Source organism: Ranitomeya imitator, chromosome 3, assembly GCF_032444005.1.
Source record: "Ranitomeya imitator isolate aRanImi1 chromosome 3, aRanImi1.pri, whole genome shotgun sequence".
NCBI classification, from domain to species: domain Eukaryota; kingdom Metazoa; phylum Chordata; class Amphibia; order Anura; family Dendrobatidae; genus Ranitomeya; species Ranitomeya imitator.
The window spans coordinates 464463312-464487381 of NC_091284.1; the positions used below are offsets into that span (position 1 = coordinate 464463312).

The 24070-nt window shown below is 44.1% G+C and overlaps 1 long non-coding RNA gene and 4 other non-coding genes across 6 annotated transcripts; all 5 read left to right on the top strand.

Annotated features, from left to right (window-relative positions):
• The first annotated feature begins 4720 nt into the window (after positions 1-4720).
• LOC138670256 (uncharacterized) lies at positions 4721-16923 on the top strand. Of its 2 annotated transcripts, none has more exons than XR_011319316.1 (10): positions 4721-4786; positions 5102-5179; positions 8710-8731; positions 9349-9379; positions 12401-12469; positions 12867-12971; positions 15194-15229; positions 15441-15467; positions 15759-15780; positions 16852-16923. It is a non-coding gene; the product is annotated as an uncharacterized lncRNA (long non-coding RNA). The 2 variants fall into 2 exon arrangements; XR_011319315.1 differs by having other exon boundaries at positions 4723-4786; positions 5102-5160.
• On the top strand, positions 4855-4985 carry LOC138673254 (small nucleolar RNA SNORA1). The gene has a single exon (XR_011319908.1). It is a non-coding gene; the product is annotated as a small nucleolar RNA SNORA1 (small nucleolar RNA).
• On the top strand, positions 7485-7614 carry LOC138673265 (small nucleolar RNA SNORA40). The gene has a single exon (XR_011319919.1). It is a non-coding gene; the product is annotated as a small nucleolar RNA SNORA40 (small nucleolar RNA).
• Positions 12214-12335, top strand: LOC138673259 (small nucleolar RNA SNORA18). Its single transcript, XR_011319913.1, has one exon. It is a non-coding gene; the product is annotated as a small nucleolar RNA SNORA18 (small nucleolar RNA).
• LOC138673249 (small nucleolar RNA SNORA8) lies at positions 15253-15389 on the top strand. Its single transcript, XR_011319904.1, has one exon. It is a non-coding gene; the product is annotated as a small nucleolar RNA SNORA8 (small nucleolar RNA).
• Positions 16924-24070: the final 7147 nt, after the last annotated feature.

The following is a 24070-nucleotide window of genomic DNA, read 5'->3' on the forward strand; positions in this document are numbered from 1 at the left end:
CACAACCTTCACACTGTTCACACACTGCCAGGGACAGGACTCATAAATCTATACAATATAGTAACCCGAGTTTTATAGGTATCTACTCACTACTAGACTAACCCAGCGTGACACGGCTCATAGAGATCTTTCGGATAATACAAGGCAGATAAAAGAGAACTAATAATGTCTCTTACCTGGCCAGGTTTTTCAGTTTATTTGCCGTCCATTATCCCAGATCTCCATTGTCCGTATCTGCAGGTGAATCTCGAGCAAATACTCTCATCTCGGGTCCCTGTTCGGTGCGCCAAAGAAATGTTAAGTCCTTCTCAGTCCCTGGCTTACTAGAGGTAGGGATCCTGAGTAAATGACACGCAAACAAGGTATTGTGTGATCATATACAGGGGAAGCCCAGGAGCACATCTCTCTCTCTGGGCTTTGCCCTTCCTTTATATAGAAAAGAATTATTCTTTTACAGACATGCGCACAAGCGCTCATATTTCACTATCTCTTACATAAACAATCTATACCAGTCTTTATCAGTAGAAAGTTACATCATCTGGAAGGTGAATGAAAGGCTGCTATTGAAAGAAGGAATGCACACATGATTACTTCCATAAAAGGAAATGTCAAGTCAGCAGAAATGTATCTTGTTGTAAGCGAGATTTCTCAGGAAGAAGACAAGATGGATTCCTTTAGTTCAGTCTGATCTCCACAGTATCTATTTTGAACTGTGATTTCTGTTATGCTGTAATGTCTATTGTCTGTACAAGTCCCCTCTATAATTTGTAAAGCGCTGCGGAATATGTTGGCGCTATATAAATAAAAATTATTATTATTATTATTATTATTATAGGTGAAGCACATATAAGGCCAGAGTCACGCATCCATGATTCTTGAGCCGAATGCAACATCCTCATGTTCACATGTAACATACGTAAATGCTTCATTTTTTTCTGTTAGGCTACTTTCACACTAGCGTTGTGTGACGTACGTCGCAATGCATCGTTTTGGAGAAAAAACGCATCCTGCAAAGTTGCCCGCAGGATGCGTTTTTTTTCCATAGACTTGTATTAGCCGACGCATTGCGACGTATGGCCACACGCCGCATCCGTCGTGCGGCGTATGCGTCGTGTTTTGGTGGACGGTCGGCACAAAAAAACATTGCATGCAACTTTTTTTGTGCTTCGTGTCTGCCATTTCCGACCGCGCATGCGCGGCCGGAACTTCGCCCCCTCCACCCCGGACCTTACAATGGGGCAGCGGATGCTTGTAAAACTGCATCCGCTGCCCCCGTTGTTCATTTTTTTCGTAGGTTGCGTCGGTACGTCTGGCCGACGCATGGCGACGGCCCCGTACCGACGTTAGTGTGAAAGTAGCTTTACTTATCTGCAAGTGTACGCACCAAATCTTTTCTGGTTAGTGCATATTTGTTGTATCTTTTTGATGCGTTTTTCCCATTATTTGACGCATTTTTGTTGGAGATTTGAAGCAGCGTCTTTAATGCATTGTTTCATAGTACAAAAAAAGCTTTGATTCTGCACCTAAAAATGCAAATATAGAGAAAAATACACACCAAAAACTGCATCTAGCAGCGTCTTCAGACGCCGTGGGACTGGAATGACTTTTCATGAAATCACATGCACTTTGCTTAGAAATCGCAGGAAAGAAAAAACACACAGCATTTCCGCTACCTGTGAACCTCAAGCCACGTTCACGTTGAGTATTTGGTGATTTTTTTACCTTCGTATGTGTAAGCCAAAACCAGGAGAGGGTGATTAATACAGAAGAGGTGACGAGTTTCTATTATAGTTTTCCTCTGACTGTTCTTCTCCTGGTTTTGGCTACAAATACTGAGGTAAAATACTGACCCAATACTGAATAGGGGAATGTGGCCTAAGACTGCGACCTGTGTGAATCCGGCCTTAACGCTAAACATGGTGTATCCATGTGACAAGTAGTGGTAAACACCCAGCAGTTTATTTTACAGCTTCTAAATCATTATTGCATTTGCACCTTTGTGGTTTTTGGCGGTAACTCATTTTCCTCTACCACCTTTTGTCCTATATGTGTTCGCCATTGCGGCAGAGTTTATGGTTTACTAGCTGTTGTCACCCAATACGAAATTTGCAGCTTTCTAAGGCCGGCGTCACACACAGCGTAAAACAATACGGTCCGTATATTACGGCCGTAATACGCTGAAAAGTCCCCAAAATAGTGGTCCGTAGCTCCTCCGTAGGCAGGGTGTGTCAGCGTTTTTTGCGCATGGCATCCTCCGTATGTAATCCGTATGGCATCCGTACTGCGTGTTTTTCTCGCAGGCTTGCAAAACCAACATACCGCTATAGAAGGGATCCATGTGTCACCAAAAAAGAATATATATATATATATAAATACTGTCTATATATATATATATATATATATATGTCAGTAGACATATATATATATTAATATTTCTTCCAGCGCGAGATAGCTTTAATTCAATTACCGGCTTTTGCTCTCTCCTTCCTAAACCCGACATGATATGAGACCTGGTTTACATACAGTAAACCATCTCATATCACCTTTTTTTTTGCATATTCCACACTACTAATGTTAGTAGTGTGTATATGCAAAATTTGGCCGTTATATCTACTAAATTAAAGGGTTAAATGGCGGAAAAAATTGGCGTGGGCTCCCGCACAATTTTCTCCGCCAGAGTAGTAAAGCCAGTGACTGAGGGCAGATATTAATAGCCTGGAGAGGGTCCACGGTTATTGCCCCCCCCCCCCCCTGGCTAAAAACACCTGCCCCCAGCCACCCCAGAAAAGGCACATCTGGAAGATGCGCCTATTCTGGCACTTGGCCACTCTCTTCCCATTCCCGTGTAGCGGTGGGATATGGGGTAATGAAGGGTTAATGCCACCTTGCTATTGTAAGGTGACATTAAGCCAGATTAATAATGGAGAGGCGTCAATTATGACACCTATCCATTATTAATCCAATGCTAGTAAAGGGTTAAAAAAATACACAAACACATTATTAAAAATTATTTTAATGAAATAAAAACAAAGGTTGTTGTAATATTTTATTCAATGCCCAATCCAATCACTGAAGACCCTCGTTCTGTAACAAAAAAAAAACATAATAAACCAACAATATCCTTACCTTCTGCAGATCTGTAAAGTCCAACATTGTAAATCCATCTGAAGGGGTTAAAATATTTTGCAGCCACGAGCTTTGCTAATGCAATGTTGTTCGTGGCTGCAAAACCCCGGGGAATGAAGGTAAAGTAGGTCAATGACCTATATTTACCTTCATTTGCGGTGAGGCGCCCTCTGCTGGTTGTTCCTAGATCGTGGGAATTTTCCTAGAAAGCTCCCAGGCTCGAGTTCATAAGAGGGCGCCCTCTGCTGGTTGTCCTCATATGAACTCGAGCCAGGGAGCTTTCTAGCCAGGGGGGGGGGCCAATAACCATGGACCCTCTCCAGGCTATTAATATCTGCCCTCAGTCACTGGCTTTACTACTCTGGCGGAGAAAATTGCGTGGGAGCCCACGCCAATTTTTTCCGCCATTTAACCCTTTAATTTAGTAGATAGAACGGCCAAATTTTGCATAGACACACTACTGACATTAGTAGTGTGGAATATGCAAAAAAAAGGGGGATATGAGATGGTTTACTGTATGTAAACCATGTCTCATATCATGTCGGGTTTAGGAAGGAGATAGCAAAAGCCGGTAATTGAATTAAAGCTATCTCGCGCTGGAAGAAATATTAATATATATACATATATGTGTCTCACTGACATATATATATATATATACCTATTCTATGTGTACACATTTATTCTACCTATTCTACTGTAAGCTGTCAGTGTGATTTTACTGTACACCGCCCTGAATTGCCGGCTTTTCTCTCTAACACCGCTGCGTATTTCTCGCAAGTCACATTGCTGGTCTGTGTGTAATCCGTATTTTTCACGCTTCCATAGACTTTCATTGGCGTATTTCTTGCGCAGTACGGTGACAAACGCAGCATGCTGTGATTTTCTACGGCCGTAGAAAGCCGTATAATACTGATCAGTTTAATACGGCAGATAGGAGCAGAGGCATAGAGAATAATTGTGCCGTTTGTTTTGCAAGTTTTACGGACGTATTTTCTGCGCTCTTACGTCCGTAAAACTCGCAAGTGTGACGGCGGCCTAAAAAGTCACAAATATAATTCAGTCAGCCCTGTCAGTTTGTTTGATGTGGGCCCCATATGTTTTGCTATAACTTTTTGCACAAAAATATTAAAACCAAAAACATATATTTTGTTTTGTTTTTAATTTGCACAGAATTCATGAAGTGCGTGCGCCATTTTGAAGAATTTGGTTTAAAAAAAAAAAAAAAAGGTAAGGAATACCACAGAACCAAAAAGAAAAGTGACAATGAAGAAAGGGAAAGCAAGACATTTTCTTCCCCTTGCGACACAACTATAGAGACTAATAGGGGGCACAGTCATGAGCGCTGCCTAGCTTTGGGGGCTTGTTGTGAGATGACGTGCTCCACGTGTAACTTTCCCTCACAGAAGCGGCCATGGAGGCCGGGAGCGGCTTAGTGCGGAGGACCACGCCTCCATAGCTATGTGTGTCATATCTGCCACCTAAACGCCTGGCAGTGACGTCACTACCTGCCTCTGGTGTAGAAGCGGTAGCTTATTCTCGCGTTATTTCATTTGCCGCTTGATAAATCTCGCGAGATTACGACGTCATGATTGCGGAGCTCGCCCTATAAATGTCCCTCACACGCCATGCTCTCTCTCATTTGTCGACCTGCTGAGGAGAGGTAATGTTCAGTGTACGAGCGCATCTGTCTGTGTCCCTTTCACACGAGGGCCGTTGTGTGGTTGCTGCAGCCTGGCTACAGATGGGGCGCAGTCTCCCATGACGTGTCTCTAGTGTACAGCGAGGCAATACGGACGGGCAGGTTTTGCTTCCATCATGTAATGTGTATTGCAGTGATGACAATGAGACCTGGTACATGTCCCACCACTGGGGGCGCTGTGTGGCACTGCCTAGGACTTGGTTAGATGGCCGCCATGTGGGTGTACAGTCTGTAACATCGGTGGTTGTCACAGCTGCTTCTGTTTCTATCCCTCAGGTGTCCATGCCCAGTATGTGCCGCCATGTGCTTTCCGCTGGATGATGCGCCCTGATCTGGTGAGGACTCTCCCTACAGGTGACAGGCTTATCAGTGGTCGGCTCTGGCCATATTAAACCTTTCATTTACTGCTGTAATGAATTGTCACATTGCCTACTCCTAAATGTTCTCTAGTAGTACAACTGTACCTTGGGGTGGTGTGGGATAAGATGTTAGAACACAAGCTCTATGCCCTTCCCATCAATCACTGGCCTTAATTGTCTGTATTTGCTCAGACGGAGTTGTGCATCTAGAATGGTGGCCACTTCCAGCTGATGCAAGCGCACACCACAGAGGAGTGCATATAGCTTCATGTGTTTCACATGGCAAACCACTGTGAACATCTTCATTTTTGTGAACTGCCTCTACCCACCTCCTCAAGTGAGCACTGTAGCATGTGCATTTCCTTCATGCTAAACTGATGCATCTAATGGAAGTTGGTATCGGCATCCTGGAAAGGCATGTCTGGACAGGAGCATATGCTATAAGTCACTGTCCAATTTCAGGTTTGGAACCCTAGAACGCTTCCTGGGTACCCCCAGACACTTCTCCCACCCATCCCTAAGAGGTTGAAGTTTCTTATTCGTTAGTTTCTTCGGCGATTTTTTTCATTTATTTTTTTTTTATAGGTTTATAAATAAAAAGCATCACAATAATAACATACAATGCAGCGAGGTGCCCTGATGTGAATACTTACAAACCGCTACAAAAACTATAAAAATAAGCATCAAAGTGGGCAACGAAGGGCATTAGTCAAAGGGTTAAATGACTTTGGGCCACTATCACAATGCATAACAAAGCCGGGTCTCTTCCAGCCTGGCCCAAATGGGTTCTGGACATCAGAACTGGCATCAAAGTGGATAGCCATTTGAATAAGTAACTGATGTTTTTAAGGGGTTAAATGACTTTGGGCCACTGATCTCTCACTAAGAATACACAGATGTCATTTAACCACTTACAAACATAATTTACTTATTCAAATCTGTGAAAATGGGCTGTTTGCCCACTTTGATGCCAATTCTGATGCCCAGAACCTATTTGGGCCAGGCTGTAGGGACCTGGATTTCCTTGCCCATAATCCTGTAGAATGTAAGCCCGCAAGGGCAGGGTCCTCGCCCCTCTGTATCAGTCCGTCATTGTTAGTTTGTTTACTGTATGTAATATTTGTAACTTGTTTGTAACCCCTTCTCATGTACAGCACCATGGAATCAATGGTGCTATATAAATAAAAATAATTTGATGCAGGGCATCACTATCTGTGTACTTGGTGTCACAAAGTTAATTAAAAGTATTCACATCAGGGCTAGCTGCATTGTATATTATTGTGATGCTTATTTGTTAAATCTATAATAAACAGAAAATAAAAAATTGCTGAGAAACCAACTTCAGCCTTGTCCCCACTCCATACTTAACACTGCTCTCCTTTATCACTCAGCTTTTGTCTCCTTGAAAGAGCTGATGTTGAAGCAGTCACCAGCAGGAGTCTGGGACATAAGCTGAAACATCATTATATAGTAATACTTTTTAATGCATCCTAAGGCCTATCACCTTAGTATGTAGAGCAAATTTCCACACAGCCTGCAATGCCATGGGTATAAAATGGGAGATCGTTGGTCGCTGAGGAAAGTCCAGAACTTTATTTCGTCGCTGGACTCCCTGCAGACATTGCTGGATCGGCGTGTGACACCGATCCAGCGATGTCTTCACTGGTAACCAGGGTAAACATCGGGTTACTAAGCACAGGGCCACGCTTAGTAGCCCGATGTTTACCCTGGTTACCAGCGTAAAAGTAAAACAAACACTACATACTTACCTACCGCTGTCTGTCCCCGGCGCTCTGCTTCTCTGCACTCCTCCTGTACTGGCTGTGAGCGTCGGTCAGCCGGAAAGCAGAGCGGTGACGTCACCACTCTGCTTTCCGGCCGCTGTGCTCACAGCCAGTGCAGGAGGAGTGCAGAGAAGCAGAGCGCCGGGGACAGACAGCGGTAGGTAAGTATGTAGTGTTTGTTTTTTTACTTTTACGCTGGTAACCAGGGTAAACATCGGGTTACTAAGCGCAGCCCTGCGCTTAGTAACCCGATGTTTACCCTGGTTACCCGGTGACCTCGTGATCGTTGGTCGCTGGAGAGCTGTCTGTGTGACAGCTCTCCAGCGACCAAACAGCAACCCTGCAGCGATCGACATCGTTGTCGGTATCGCTGCAGCATCGCTGAGTGTGAAGGGGCCTTAAGTTTCTCCTAATGCAGCATGGTGGATGGCTTGTATGGTGCACAACCTATAAAATAAAATAAAAATTATAGTGCATGCTGCAATATTTTGGCAATACACTGCTGAAATGTTTGAAAGCATTTCCTTTCTTTTGTTTGGCCACTTTCTAGGTACAAACACAACAGAAATGCTAAGAGTAAAACCTTCTCTTGCAACCCACAACTACTTAACTTGTAGGAGTTGTGTTACTTATGGGAAGGGACATCAATTTTCTGTACTTCTATGTATGGACTCTAAGGTTACCAGACATATTAAAAGATAAAGAATTGATTGGAGAATGTACATGGCTTTAAGGCAGTTCACCTGGCAAAACTCTTGCAGGAGATGAACCTTGCACAGGAATGTATTAATGACACTGTGCATATGTTTAGTCATTTGTCACTACTTTCAACTATTTTAGCTTTTTTTTTTTTAATTGTCTAAAGTCACTGACTCCAGACTTGTGGATTCTCTGGTCTGGGAGCAGGCAGTCATGGGACCACAAGTATGTGCTATACATACTGCTTTCTGACTATATGGGTGTGACTGGAAGTGCGCAAATCTCCTTACAATCCCATGAGTGCATTCTGGTGTTTGAATCGTCACAGTTCCTGCAGTGTGTGGATTCACTAGTCTGCAGTCAGAGGCTACAAATCTGTATTAAAGTCCAGACAACCTGTGAAAAGTACCATAGTCCTACTCGGGCAACTTCAGATTGTGACTGACGGCAAAACTGATGTGTGAAAGGAGTTTAATTCTTCAGAAAGCAAAGCTCTCATATAGTGTCTCTCTGCACCTACAGATCAGGCCAGCAACACAACAATGCTGCTGCATCTAGGCAGGAGCAGTCATTACCTAGCATGGAGGAATGAGGAGATGTATAATATTATTATTCTAGTGTTTTCCAGTTTGCACACATCATCACTGTCCCCAATGGGGCTCACAATCTATCAATTTCCTATCAGTATTTCTTTGGAATGTGGGAGGAAACCGGAGGAGACCCACGCAAACACGGAGAGAACATACAAACTCCTTGCAGGTGTTGTCCTTGGTGGGATTTGAACCCTGGACTCTAGCGCTGCAATGCTAACCACTGAGCCACCATACTGCCGATGTATGGGGTGTGCAACCTGTAGAAGACAATGAGGGCAAATGCTTTAAACAAGATTAAGATGCGTACAAAACATGTTAGTCTCTTACTCTGGCTTGAGTCACACTACTTTCATATCAAAATATTTGTCTAGCTACTGTTTGAGGCTTGTAGACCAGCAGTTCTGAGCTTGTTGCTTTTGTTGACCTATATAATTTTTTTTTTCTCATAGGTGCAGTTGTCAAGTGACTGAGGTAATGGACTTAATATTATAAGTATTATAAGTTTAGATATGATGGCTGTTCTAAGTGTTGTCAAAACTAAACTTGAAATGTGTTCTCTTGAATACAGTGTCACTTATTCCATGATCTGGCAACTTGGCCAGATGGGCATGAAGCTGCTGGCTGTGGTGGTGACCTATTTCTCAGCTTGACAACACCTTTTAAGATGGTGATTGTTTTAAAGGGACCCTCTGCACAGTGACTGTTCAAATCAAATACAGGTGCTCAGTGTATCATGTTGTGGCCATTTAAGTGCATCCATCTGTGCCCTTCTCTGGAACTGTCAATTAAGGCGAGACAAGCAGGTGGGATGGTGTATGTAAATGATTGGCTCTGTTATGAAACGCCAAGCACTTGTCCTTGGTTAAAACAATAATTCTGTGGTGACTGTCCCTTGTTAAAGCCAAGTTTTATGCCACTGCAGCTTGTCTGACTGTTCTGATGATTAACTATGTTCAACTGCTCTGATTTAGGGTGACTGACATAAGGATTTTCTGAACAGTTTTTTTTTTTTTTTCTCATTTGTAATTAAAAAAAAATAGCTTGCGCTTATCAAATTTAAATGTCTGGGTTTTTTTTTTGTTTTTAAGGTACCATGTGACCAAGCTGATGGACATAAAGGTAAAATGAAATGAGTTTAGACTGAGGAAGTGGTCTTCTTTATAAGGTTATTTTGTCAAAATGATGGGTGGTGTAGTCTGGTCTGACCCTAGCTGCTGACTTTCTCTGACAGTGGTAGGAATAGTTCTGCTAGTTTTCTACACAGGATTCTGGATCCATAACTGAAATTAATGGGAGGGGAGTAGTATTACAGTGAGGGCAGGGATTTCCTCCAGGCATCGAAGCCTTGAAGAAATCATTAGCATAAAGAGATAACATTTAGCCACCACAAGACCAAATGAGGCATACAGATAACACTAGTGTAACATTTCTATTACCTGTATGCTCATATTAATAGGTTAGGTATGTTCCATAGGTTGACTTTAACCCCTTCATGGCCAGAGCTATTTTCCTTTTCCACTCCCTTCCTTCCCAGAGCCGTAACTTTATTTATCCCTCAATATGGCCATGTGAGGGCTTATTTTTTGTGGGACGAGTTGTACTTTTGAACGTCGCCACTGGTTTTACCATGTTGTGTACTAGAATACTGGGGGGGGAAAATCCACATGCAGTGAAATTGCAAAAAGTTGCAATCCCACACTTGTTTTTTGTTTGGCTTTTTTGCGAAGTTCATAAAATGCTAAAGCTGACCTGCCATTATGATTCTCCAGGTCAGTACAAGTTCATAGACGCCAAACATGTCTAGGTTCCTTTTTCTTTTTTTTTTTTCTTTTTTTTTCTTAAGTGGTGTAAAAAAAAATTCCAAAGTTTGCTAAGGAAGAAAAAAATTTAGTGTAGATACAATCTTTTGATCGCCGTTTATTGCATTTCAATGCAACATTGTGGCAACCAAAAAGCATAATTCTAACTTTTTTTTTTTTTATAGCTACGCTGTTTAGCGATCAGGTTAATCCTTTTATATTGATCGGGCAATTCTGAATACAGCAACTCTTATTTTGAATGGGGCAAAAGGTGTGCATTTTTCTTTAACTTTTGGCATGCTTCAATGGTCTCCATAGGAGACTAAAAGCTACCATATCCCGATCGGCTAAGCTACAGAGAGGCGATCAGTTGGCCTCTATGTATCTGAATTACTGACTTGGTATGCACGTCGATCACTGGTTGGCACTTAAGGCAATCTGGCACTGACAACCATAGAAGTCTCCATGAGACTTCTGGTTGTCATGCTGACAAACCAATGACCCCCAATCACATGACTAATCACCGGTGTGTTTTTTTTTTTCCTGCACAATTGCCAGAAGCACAATTTAAATGTCGCTGTCAGTTTGACAGCTGCATTTAACTAGTTAATAGCCGTGGGTGGATCATGATTCCACCCATGAGTATTGTGGGCACATGTCAGCTGTTAAAAACACCTGTCCTGGATAAGATGTGGGCTCGCCGCTGGAGCCCACATCAAGGGGGATACTGACATCGGCATTTTATTACACCCAATGTCGGTAAGTGGTGGTTTTTGTCTGTGCACTACTGGATATTGTGGTGAGATTAAAGGGAAGGTACAGTGTTTGTAGATCATTAATTAATCAATGTAATGTAGCATAACATGCTGTTATAACCCAGATTTGAATGCATGTAAAACAGATTCCGTGTGTTATGAGTAGAAAGAATGCACTGGGGGCTGACATCTTGGTTTTGCAGCTGTAGCAGGGCACTATCCGTGTCAGATTACGGCACCCCATGGACATAGGGTCCGAGCCGGTCTATTATCTCCTATCTGTAACACTGCAGCAGCATTAGCAGTGAGCTGGGCACGCCTCTGTGGGCTGAACAACTCACTGCTGTAGGTGTGACTAGCTGCCATTTTATTATAGTCCTGTGCTATTTGTTGAGCTCCACTTGCTCTCTCAGGACAGAAGCTCTCACTGCTCCTCTGTACTCCAGGCACTGCAGGTTCTGGGCAGACATCCTCTGCTCTCACACTCTGCCCTGTGTGCTTCCCTCTGCTGTCTCCGCCTCCCCACAATCCCAGTGATCTCCAGTAAACTGCACTCACCCCCTGTGTCGCTCTCCCTCTGTGCGGCGTGGGGTGGGGCTCTGTGCAGCGTGGGGGGGGGGGGTGTCTCTATGCGTGTGTGCAAGCATCGTCCGATGGGACTACAAGTCCCATCGGACGATGCCTGCTACAATGACAGTGATTGACACATTAGCCAATTATGGGACAGTAATAGTCCCATCATCCGGCTAATGTGTTGAATGAAAAAAAAAAAAAATACTCCATATATGCTACATGCGTGCATGCTGCATACATACATGCGTGCGTGCTGCATACGTGCGTGCTGCATACGTGCATACGTGCGTGCTGCATACGTGCGTGCATACGTGCGTGCTGCATACGTGCGTGCTGCATACATGCGTGCGTGCGTGCTGCATACATGCTGCATATATACACGAGCTGTCACATATACGAGCTGTCACTCTGATGTAGTAACTGCTGGTGATGGCAGGTCACAGGGCAGTCACACACAAAATGGTGCTGCCCTGTGATGCTGCTCTTCATTCTTACTGTTGGGGCAGTAACTGCTGACATCACCATTTCCCTCCCCTTTTGGGTGGTCTAATATCCCTGGGGCAGAGCTGCTAAATCTTACTATAGCTGCTTGAGGTCTAAAACGGAAAATGCTCCCCCTAGTGGTAAATATGTGTATTTGTAGAAAAATATATAATTTCATATAGAAATGTTTGCAAACAGTGCAAACATTGCATTAATACATTTTAATTACTATTTTAAGCTTAATTTCACAAAAAACAAAATACAAGAAAACTGGTGGCACCTTCCCTTTAAGGCTGCGTAAATCTAATCCCAACTAAATTTTCATGACCATATTCTGAAGTGAGTTGAGGTCTATCCCGATTGGGGGTTGTTGTATTCTCATATCGTTGGAAACGCCTCATAGATAAAAGTTGCAGTTAGCTTTGCCTGCTAAAATATTAGTAGGTTATTAACTGCATAACACTTGTTTCGTCATGTGAACTTGTGGTGGGGGTGTTTGTCATGGCGTTAATGCGCGCTTTGTCTTCTAGATGAATGCATCTGGAGCTGATGTGTAGCTGGGCAGCATGTGGGAGCTGAAATTGGCAAAGCCGCTTTCAGTGAGTATTGTCACAATACCCTAGAAACTTGTAACATACAATGGGAATAAATGTTTACTGGCCTTCAGTTCAAGTGATGATTTTTCAGTTCAACTGCTGTGTGACCAAAGTGTGAACAAAGCATGTAAATCTGACCAGAACTGACATGAAGTACTGGTTGCATGGAGTGGTGCTACTCATCAGTGCACTCGTTTGCCAGTTAATAAAATTCATTATCGACACAAATATCGGCAAAGGTAATGGGTCTGTTTTATGGAGTCTGTGCTGAGTCCAAAAATATGCTTAGTTTTGCTCCATCACATAGTTTCTGGGAAGTATTTTTGTTATATTGAAAATGCAGAAATGTTGTCTTTCGTTACAATTTCTTTGCTTGTCTTGATTGTGAATATTCTTATAGGGACAACATCAGTAATGGTTCAATGGGAAGGAGTATTGACAGGACAAGCAACCAATGACTGCTTCTTGGAAAGTCACATGTTATGAGGAAGAGCTAACTGAAGCGGTAAGATTTGAGTCAGAAAAGGATGGTGATGGCAACGAGGTCTGGTTTGTGAGACTGACAGACAAACGACTGGCACATCCAAACTAGTGTTAATAGGTGCGTACCAAAGAACAGCTACCTCCATATACAAGAAAAGGTTTCACTCCGTGCCAAAGCATGTCCAATATGAAATACGTGAAATATGAATAGCAAAATGGCTTTTTGAACATTAGTAAAGAGATTTGTGAGACACTTTGCACAGAATTCAGCTAAATAGTGTGAGCCCATCAACCATCATCAAGGTGGTCTCATTAATCTGATGGGTCCCTGTCCAAATGTGAACACTTACCGAAAGCTAATGTCTGTATGCTTGGGTGAATATGGACACCTCTCTCAGTAAAGCCTACATATGGGTTGGCCTTAACCAAATGTGAATAGATGTAATTAAAAACCACATGGTGAAGGGAGGAGTGCTCAGTCAGTAAGCTAACATAAAAATGACAAACGACTGGCACATCCAAACTAGTGTGAATAGGTGCATACCAGGAGCAGCTACCTCCATATACAATATAAATCGATTGATGGGCTCACACTATCTGGCCAAATTCTGTGAAAAGCCTCTCTCAAATATTTTTCCTAATGTTCAAAAAGCCATTTTGCTATTCATATTTCATATATTTCATATTTGAAAAGCTTTGGCACGATAAGGCTATGTTCACACGTTCCTGATTTCCCTCCTTTTTTTTTTTTTTCAGGACTAAAAACCGCAGCTCTTGGCAGAAAACACAGGTTTTTCTTTTGATGCGTTTTTTTATGCAGTTTTCTATGCAGAGTCTGTGTTTTCTAGGAAGTTTTTTAGGGTTAAAATGGCTGAAAATGCCCTACCCCTAACCCTATTCTAACATTAGTGAAAAAAAAAAATTCTTAATTTTTTTTTTTTATTGTCCCTACCTATAGGGGGGGGTTGTCATTTACTATTTTTTTTATTTTGATCACTGAGAGGTTATCTCAGTGATCAAAATGCACTTTGTAACGAATCTGCCGGCCGGCAGATTCGGCGGGCGCACTGCGGATGCGCCCGCCATTTTGCAAGATGGCAGCGGCCAGGGAGAAGACGGCCGGATGGACACCGGGAGGCCGGGGTAAGTATAAGGGGGAGATGAGGGCACGGGAAGGGCGTCGGAGCATGGGGGGGGTGGGATTGTGGCACGGGGGGGCAGCCACACTGCAGCGGTTCTGCACCACAAACCCGCAGATATTTTTTTTTCATCTGCGGGTTTTACTGCGGGTTTGACCTCACAATGGAGGTCTATGGGTGCAGAACCGCTGCAGTTCCGCAAAAAGAAGTGACATGGTACTACTTTTTTACCACAGCTATTCAGCGCGGCTTTTTTCGTGATTTTCCACAATGTGGGCACAGCAGTTCCTGTTTTCCATAGGGTACATTACAATGAAAACGGCTGCAGACCCGCAGCAGGAAAATCGCGGCGATTCCGCATGAAAAAAAGGATGGTGTGAACATGCCTAAGAGTGCAACTTTTTTTGTATATCTGACAGGAGACAGACCTTTACAGGGATCTGAGCCCTGCCATAGGGAGATAGAAGTGAAGGCAGCTGACAGCTGCCATTGTGAGGATTTTCACTGCATTTGTGGGAGGGCAAGTCACCTCAGGAGGAAGAAAACAGCTCAGCCACTAAGGTGTAACTGAGGGTCTCCAGAGAACCTGAAAGCAGCCAATATCACACTGAGAAACTGCCTGTCTGCAAATGTTCATCTGTAAGGAATAGGCTGACCCATCTACCTCACAACTGTATATAGTTCTCTACCAGATTACCTCCAGTAAAATCAGTTCTAAACTTCACCAGGACATCAAAGTAATGGGACATCACTACCAGATTACTGTTGGATGTTATATAGGGACAACCCTGAAAAATCGTATCCACTGCAGTCTAATGTTAAGCACTTAACTTCTGCTCATTCTTTGCTTTCTATTTTTCATACATAATTTATTTTGAATAAACTGTTTTGTAAGGTGAAGCTTTTTTCTAATATGTAAATTACTGTTCTTGTCACCAGTATTTCCTATACCTTAAAACAATGCTGCTCCATGGAAACTATACATGCTACAGAAACTAAGATGCATCTTTTGAAATCGGGACAAAAAGATGATTCAGAACTCTCCTGCGATTACAAAAATATTTATGTAGACCTGTTTTTTTTTTTGTTTTGTGTTTTCCTACAGTTTTGGGACCACTGTTCCTAAAAATCTGGGCTTGAGGTGAGTGCCATTCAGTTCTCTCATGCACTGTATGGTATCTGCACCCAATGGCTCTCACTGTTGTGGTGTTCAATAACCAGTGCAATAGTAAATCAGCAAGTGGCATCATTGGTTTTCAGGCCTTTTGTGCTTGTAAACCTGGTATTATGCTGAGACAATACTTCAATGTAATTTGCCAACTTTCAGAACTAACCTGTTGCTTTACTTGCAGATTTCTGACAGTATTTCCTTCTATCAGGTAAATATTACACATTTTATTGCTAAACGCTGCAGTTACATTATTGATGGCTAAAATTCCTAGTATATTGCTGGTTGGGAATCGGCAAGCTTTAAGTGGCTACAAACTCTGGTCATTACCAAAGCAGCTATAACTGATTTGTAGTCTGCTGTGGACATGACCATAAAGTAACACTTCAGAAGACTTGCACAGTCCCTTCTGAAGGATAACACTGCTAACCCTTTGAGGCTTTTTCTCTGTTAAAATGACCTACACTTAATCCTAATATTCCTAATATTTCTATCATTACAGGCTCAATGTACAACTACTGAAGGTATGAATAAAGGATGCTGCCCTAGTGGTCACTTCAAAGAGGGCTTTTCTGGCAGGAAACCAACTGTCCTTAACGCTGTGACCCAATATCATAATCCTCTTAGGGATACTGTGGGCACTACATGTGTGTGCTGTGGTCTTTCATAGAGGAGATAATTTGTATCTTACAGACTCAAGTTTATCAATGTGGCTTTTGTTGGTTGTGAATAGGGACCGCAGACTGAGGCAATTTACTCATGTCATGCCACATGTGAAGTTGCATTGCTGAATGGGGCTCGTCGGTGGCAGAATCTGCTGTGGATTGAGTCAGGTTTCCACCTCAAAGCAATTTGATTTGAGCTCTGTAAATGCTGTTGTAAAATTGTAGCATTTAAAGAGCATTTGTTTCCAATGGTTTTCTAATCTGCAGGTTCAGGAGAAATTGAACATTCTGCTCAGTTGCCATCTTTCACTCTTCACATGTGCCTAGATGAGCAGCTTCAGTCACAGCATTGAGCTGCAGCTGGAAGCAGCTTGACACTCAAAGATTCCTGAGCATACACCTTTGGCCTGGTACTGCGAGCTGGGACTAAACTTGCAACAGGCTAACCTCTGACTGAAGGCTAGTGACTCTTGGGCAGAATAAAGTAACTTTCTTCTGGTACTTGGTGGCTAGACAAAACTAGTGCGATTGACCTGCAAATTACGGTAATAGTATTTGGAGACAAAATGGGGTTCCTTTTATACAAGTCAAGATCTAGTTGTATTGAGCTCCACCTGTGGCTGTTGAAGGCAATGACTGTAACACAGCCATCTGCCAGGAAAGACTCCTGGGTTGCGATCTACAATGCAGGCTCAACATATCACATAACATTGTCATGTCTGGAAGGTGTTAAGTCTCTTCCTAAAGTTGTATGATAAATGAACTGCTGGAACAATGACTATTGCTCATCCAGTCGTATGAATAGCTTGTAATGCTGGGAATGACACTTTACACTGACAGTGTTTTTAATGTGACAAATTGATCACTTTCACAAACTTGTTATGTTGTGAGACAGGACTAATCAATTTTATATAACTTTTTTCCATCTAGGGTGAAGGTGGACGGCATAGGATTGTATACTACATGTAGTCTCTGTATTAATAAATACTTTTTAACAACGTGCTTCTTGTTTTTTCTTCTGCAGTAGTGCATTGGTTGGTCTACAACTACAATTATCATATTGTGGTGGTTCAATGTTCAATGCAAAAGAAACTTGCAGCAGCTAAACTAGAAGTGGTCAGTGGGTACAACTTTCCACAAGGATGCTGCTACAGCACTTAAATGGGTTATAAAGTCTGTCAGAAACCTCTACAACTAACTATTACAGAAAAGCATTAAGCATGTGTTACAAATACAGGAATCCTTATCTGATTGTCTTGTTTTCTTAACAATAGATACCACATTTGAATAATGGACAAATTATAAAATGTGCACACTACCATCAATACTACACCAATAAGGGTTAAACATTTCAGTGGACTCTTGTAGAGCTGCATTTACTACACTGCCTGGACCAACAGTTAAGCACAGCAACTACAAATACATTCATGTAGTTCTTCTTGGTGTTTTTTTTTTTTTTGCATATTTTGCTACCAAAGTGTTAATGTAACAGGATGTACAATAACAAATTGTATTGTTAGCCAGAAAAATAGATGTGAATACTTTTCTGCCCAATGATGACAGAAGTATTCTAGGAGTGATTGGCTAACCAGAAAATAATAGGTTTGCAGCTTTCAGAGCACAGTGGCTCCTTCAGGCAGGATTATGAGTCACTGTTCTCTGAAAGCTGCAAACGTATTTTCTGGTTAGCCAATAAAGATATCACTCCGAGAATACTTCTGTCATCATTGGGCAGAAAAGTATTCACATGGATATGGAAACAGGACGAATTCATGTAGAACAGCCATTAACCCCTTCCCGACCTGTGACACAGCATATGCGTCATGAAAGTCCGTGCCAATCCGACCTGTGACGCATATGCTGTCACAGAATGATTGCGTCCCTGCAGGTCAGGAGAAAGGGTTATCTAATTTCACCTGACCTGCAGGGACAGGGGGAGTGGTACTTCAGCCTAGGGGGCTGGCTTTGCCCCCCCCCCCCCCCCTACAATAGCTCTGATTAGCTGTTGAAAGTGACGTTTCACTTTCAATCATTAATCAATATTTCACCAATGAGAATTGGTGAAATATTACAATCCAGCCATGGCCAATGCTGCAATATCCGGCCATGGCTGGAGACCGCATCTACCCTCCCTCCAATCCACCGCCCCTGTCTTATGCTCCACTCCCCCCCGCAGTCTGATATCCCCCACACCCCCGCTGTTCAATCCCACCCCCGCATACTTGCCAACCTCCAGAGTCCCTCCTGGTGTCTGTCTTCTGCATGGGTGCCGCCATCTTCCAAAATGGCAGGCGCATGCACAGTGCACCTGCCGAATCTGCCAGCAGATTCATTCCAGGTACATTTTGATCGCTGTGATAGGTTCTATCGCAGCAATCAAAATAATCAGGGGCTCTCCAACCACAACATGGCGTCCGATCTCAATTCCAGCCAGTTCTACATTGAAAAAGTAAAACTGCACTCCTCTTCCAAGCTCTGCGGTGCGCCCAAACAGTGGTTTGCCCCCACATATGGGGTATCGGCATACTCGGGAGAAATAGCACAACTTTTGTGGTCTAATTTCTCCTTTTACCCTTGTGAAAATAAGAATTTGTGGGCGAAAAGATTTTTTTTTTTTTTTTGTAAACAAATGCAATTTTTTTTTTTTCATGGCTCTACGTTATAAACTTCTGTGAAGCACTTGGAGGTTCAAAGTGCTCACAGCACATCTAGATAAGTTCCTTAAGGGGTCTAGTTTCTAAAATGGTGTCACTTGTGGGGGGTTTCCACTGTTAAGGCACATCAGACGCCTGCAGACCATTCCATCAACGTCTGCATTCCAAAACGTCACTACTTCCCTTCTGAGACCTGACATGTGCCCAAAGAGTGGTCCCCCCACAGGGTATCGGCGTACTCAAGACAAACTGAACAACTTTTGGGGTCCAATTTCTGTTACCCTTGTGAAAATAAAAAAAAACATTGCAGACTAAAATTTGAGGAAAGAAAAATGATTTTACTTTCACAGCTCTGCCTTATAAACTTCTGTGAAGCACTTGGGGGTTGAAAGTGCTCTCCACAAATCTAGATCAGTTCCTTGGGAGGTCTAGTATCCAAAATGGGGTCACTTGTAGGGGAGCTTAAGGCTATGTGCACACGTTCAGGATTTGTCGCAGAAAATTCCGGAGACAAACCGGACATTTTCTGCAAGACCTCCAGCCGTCAGATCCTCCATCTCTCTAGCCTTTCTGAGGATAATGTCTCTGTCCCTGTAGTTCAGTATTTTAGCAAGCATGGTATGGGGATTCACTCCTGGGGCAGGGGGCTGCGGCGGGACCCTATGAGCACGTTCAACAGCAAAAACTTTTGTCAACACTGTGCTCCCAATCTTCTCCAGCAGCCAATTTTCAACAAATTCTGTGGGATTTCTCCCCTCAGTCTTTTCAGGCAGCCCCACTATACGTATATTATTTCTTCTGGATCTATTTTCCAGATCCTCATTTTTGACAGCGAGCTCGGCTATTGCTTGGGCGAACTTATTTTCAGTTTTTTGTAATTTCACTATGTGATCTTCTGCCGTGTTCACCCTCTCCTCCACCACTCCTATACGTTTGTCCATTTTCTGCAGAGCCGCATTAATCTGTGCCGTGTCCCCTTTAACTTCCTGCATCTGCTGAGCCAAGGAGTTCAGGGATTGCTGACATGAAGAGATCAGTGTGATAACATCTCAAAGTCGGCTCCTCTCCTTCGCCCTCTGTACCTCATGCTGCTCGGCTGTGCTTGCTTCCTCCTCCTGGTCAGCTCCAGATCCTGGTTCTGCCTCCTCAGCAGCCTCCACTCTGGCATACTGCTGCAGCTTTGCGGCCACCTCCATGCGCCGCTGACATGCGGCGTTCTCCTTCTCGGCGTCCTCCCTAGCATCGGCACCATCTTGGCCGGCTCCTGCATCGCTGGTGCCAGCGTCTTTCTGCCGCCTCCTGGTCATCGCTGCCGACTCCGGACCCGCCGCTCCGCACCGCTGCACTCTCCGGACCTTCAGCCAGCCGGATTTAGGTGAGTTTACCCGAAAATCGGGGTTAAAGCAGGAGCACTCTTCCCTGCTTCCACTCACATGGCCAGCTAGGACACGCCCCAAGATCTGTGGTTTGTAGCAGTCTGTCATTATCAGCAATAGATAGATCTAGTCTGCTTTCATCTGATTCTGCCTTACTCCTCCCACCAGCCCAGAACAGCAGCACATGCTAGTGATGGGCAGTCCGGCTCCGCTCACCATAAAGAGCTGGCTCTTTCGGCTCACGAACCGGCTTTTTTTTTTTTAAATAAAAATGAGTTTTACACTGTCATCATTCCAAGTGTTTGCATGTATAGTGAGAGCCTCATTATACACCTGTACAAGTATCTAGTGAAGCAGTACAGACTTTTTTTTTTGCATTGCTGTTTTCTCAGATTGTTCGCTCTTGTGAACAGGGCCCGTGCGACTTCCTTGTAGTCTTAGGCTATGTGCACACGTTGCGGTTTTTACCGCGGCGATTTTGATGCTGCGGGTCCGCAGCAGTTTCCATTGCGTTTACAGTAAACATGTAAACCAATGGGAAACCGCAATCCGCTGTGCACATGCAGCAGGAAAACCCGCGCAGAAACAGCGGTTTACAACCCGCGGCATGTCACTACTTTTGTGCAGAATCGCAACGATTCTGCACACATAGGAATGCATTGATCCGCTTACTTCCCGCATGGGGCTATGCCCACCATGCGGGAACTAAGCGGATAATGTGCGGTTGCTACCCGGGGTGGAGGAGAGGAGACTCTCCTCCAGGCCCTGGGAACCACTCACCTCTCAGCGCTGCCAACACCCAAAATTCGCAACAAGCCTCGTTTTGGGAGCACATGAAAAATCCTGATGCAAACGCAGGTCCATGCGTCCCTATGTTAAGTGTAGGGATGTAATCTGGATCGGGATGCATCAGGATTGCTACACATCACAATGCACCAAAGCGCTAGTGTGAAGGCAGAGCCACCCGTGCGGCCCCTAACCAGGAGCCCCCATGTTATATACAGGCTCCCAATGCATTTTATTACCATTAGCACACTATAACATAGGGCGCAGCAGGCAGAGTCTACATTATGTCTGCATCCTGCTCCCGTACAGTTTCATCACTTACCCATACAGCACATCCCTTGCTTCCCAGCATGCTCAGTCCCGCATAACGGATTCCTGCACACGGAATCATGGATCCGTGCATGTCCTGGATCTGTGCTCCATGGTAACTCCAGACGTGTAGCCATGGGTCCGTCCCTGTCCCTGCGTGTTTTTCAGACGACACAAAACTGCAGCAAGCTGCGTTTTTGTGCGTCTGGTAAAATATGCAGATACACGGATCCGTGGGAAAACGGTGACAACTGGATGCACACACAAGGCCCATCTGTCACCACTGAAAGGCAATGGAGACGTAAACAGATCCGTGTGCAGCCATTGTAACACAGATTGCAGAATATGCAAGTGTGAAACCAGCGTAACGCTATATGATTGGAGCTGTGCTAGATCTCACCACAGGTTCTGCCTAAAATCACTTTATATTACCCTCAGCAGCAACAACTAATCCATCCTCCTCAGTCCACAATCTGCTGAGTCCCTCCTCCTATACATACTATATACAGTATATAATGCCATGGATGAGGCCAGTAAACTATAGCTTTATTTGAGACTTCGTTAACTTAGATCCTGACTCCAGCACTGAAGGACGGTGTAACAGTCAGGCTATGTGCACATGATGCAGATATTGCTGCGGATCCGCAGCAGTTTCCCATGCGTTTACAGTACAATGTAAACCTATGGGAAACCAAAAACGCTGCGCAAAAAAAGTGCAGAAACAGCGGTTTACATTCCGCAGCATGTCACTTCTTTCTGCGGTTTCCGCCTGCCCTTATGGAAAACCTCGGTTGTAAAACCGCAGTGAAAACCACAGAAAAACCGCGGTAAATCCGCGATAAATCTGCAGCGGTTTTCCACTGCGGATTTATCAAATCTGCTGGAATCCGCTGCAGAAAAATCCGCAGTGGACCCAGAATACGTGTGCACATACCCGAATGCTTGCAGTCTGGGGGCACTTAAGGGTTAACAATAGGAATCTTTCTTTTTCTTTTCCCACCAGTACTCACATACATTTACTACAGTCCACAGCTCCTCACTGCTCCTTCCACATGAGTCACAGGCTGATAAGCTGCAGGTGCAGCCAAGAAAGGGGGAAAAAAAAGACTCTAGCAGACTCCTTTTGTTCACAGCAGGGAGCCGGCTCTTTGTGTCGGCTCGTTCACGAAGGACACATCACTAGTACATGCAGAACCAGCAGCAGTGTGATCCAGAGGAGCCATCACTGCTATCTGTACCCACAAAAGATTATCTGTGGAGTTACATGGGACTGCAGGTCAGATCTAATACATTATCATCTCAGTGGGCGCCCACCAAAAGCAGGGTGCTGCTGGCTGAGATAGATGGTCCTGGAAGCCCAGAAGGCACCGCAGAAAGGTGTGATTCTGTCAGAGGAGCGGAGGTGCCATAGCAGCTCCGCTCTCCCATTGACTTCAGTGGCACTGAATCTGGGGCCTGCGCTTCCTTCGCTGTCCACTTATGACTACCAAGAGTAAGAGTGAGAAGACCCAACATAGTTATGTATCATACACATATACTGCAGGTGCAGGCAGGCATAGGATGAAAGAAAATGCAGAGTGGATGGGAATAAGGGTCTCTAGGCCCAGACACACCACAGTGAGAGTGGAATAAGGGTCTCTAGGCCCAGACACACCACAATGAGAGTGGAATTAGGGTCTGTAGGCCCAGACACACCACACTGAGAGTGGAATAAGGGTCTCTAGGCCCACACACTACATTGAGAGTGGAATAAGGGTTTCTAGGTCCACACACACCACAATGAGAGTGGAATAAGGGTATCTAGCCCCAGACACACCACAGTGAGAGTGGAATAAGGGTCTCTGGGCCCAGACACACCACAATGAGAGTGGAATTAGGGTCTGTAGGCCCAGACACACCACACTGAGAGTGGAATAAGGGTCTCTAGGCCCAGAGACACCACACTGAGAGTAGAATAAGGGTCTCTAGGCCCACACACTACAATGAGAGTGGAATAAGGATATCTAGGCCCACACACACCACAATGAGCGTGGAATAAGGGTCTCTAGGCCCAGACACACCACAGTGATAGTGGAATTAGGGTCTGTAGGCCCAGACACACCACACTGAGAGTGGAATAAGGGTCTCTAGGCCCAGACCCACCACAATGACAGTGGAATAAGGGTCTCTAGGCCCAGACACACCACACTAAGAGTGGAATAAGGGTCTCCAGGCCCACACACACTACAATGAGAGTGGAATAAGGGTCTCTAGGCCCACACACACCACAATGAGAGTGGAATAAGGGTCTCTAGGCCCCCACACACCACAATGAGAGTGGAATAAGGGTCTCTAGGCCCAGACACACCACAGTGAGAGTGGAATAAGGGTCTCTAGGCCCAGACACACCACAATGAGAGTGGAATAAGGGTCTCTAGGCCCAGACACACCACACTGAGAGTGGAATAAGGGTCTCTAGGCCCAGACACACCACTTAGAGTGGAATAAGGGTCTCTAGGCCCACACTACCTGTGTTGTGCTGTATTGTATTTAAATGGAGCCCATGGAAGTCAAGGACTATCACCTAGCAGCTAATTATTTGCAGGTGTGCAGTGATTGTTTAGTAAACTTAGGTTATTGTTGTTATTAGAACTCCTTAATAAACTGTTCTTAATAAACTTGTCGGTAGTTTTTTATGTGGGCAATTTTCGCTGATATTCTTCTGTGCTGCAGAGCATTTCACCTATAATTCTATACTATTCTCTGTTCTGCAGAGCATCTCACGTCTACCTGCATACTATCCCCCTGTCCTGCAGAGCATTTAACCTATAGATCTTTGCTATTTTCTATCCTGCATTATTTTTCTGCCCTGCAGAACATCTCACATATACCTGCATAATATCCCCCTATCCTGCAGATCATTTAAACTATATATCTGCTATTCTCTGTCCTGCAGAGCTTCTCACCTATAATTCTATATTCTTGTGCCCTGCAGAGCATCTCACCTATAATTCTATATTATTATTCTGCCCTGCAGAGCATCTC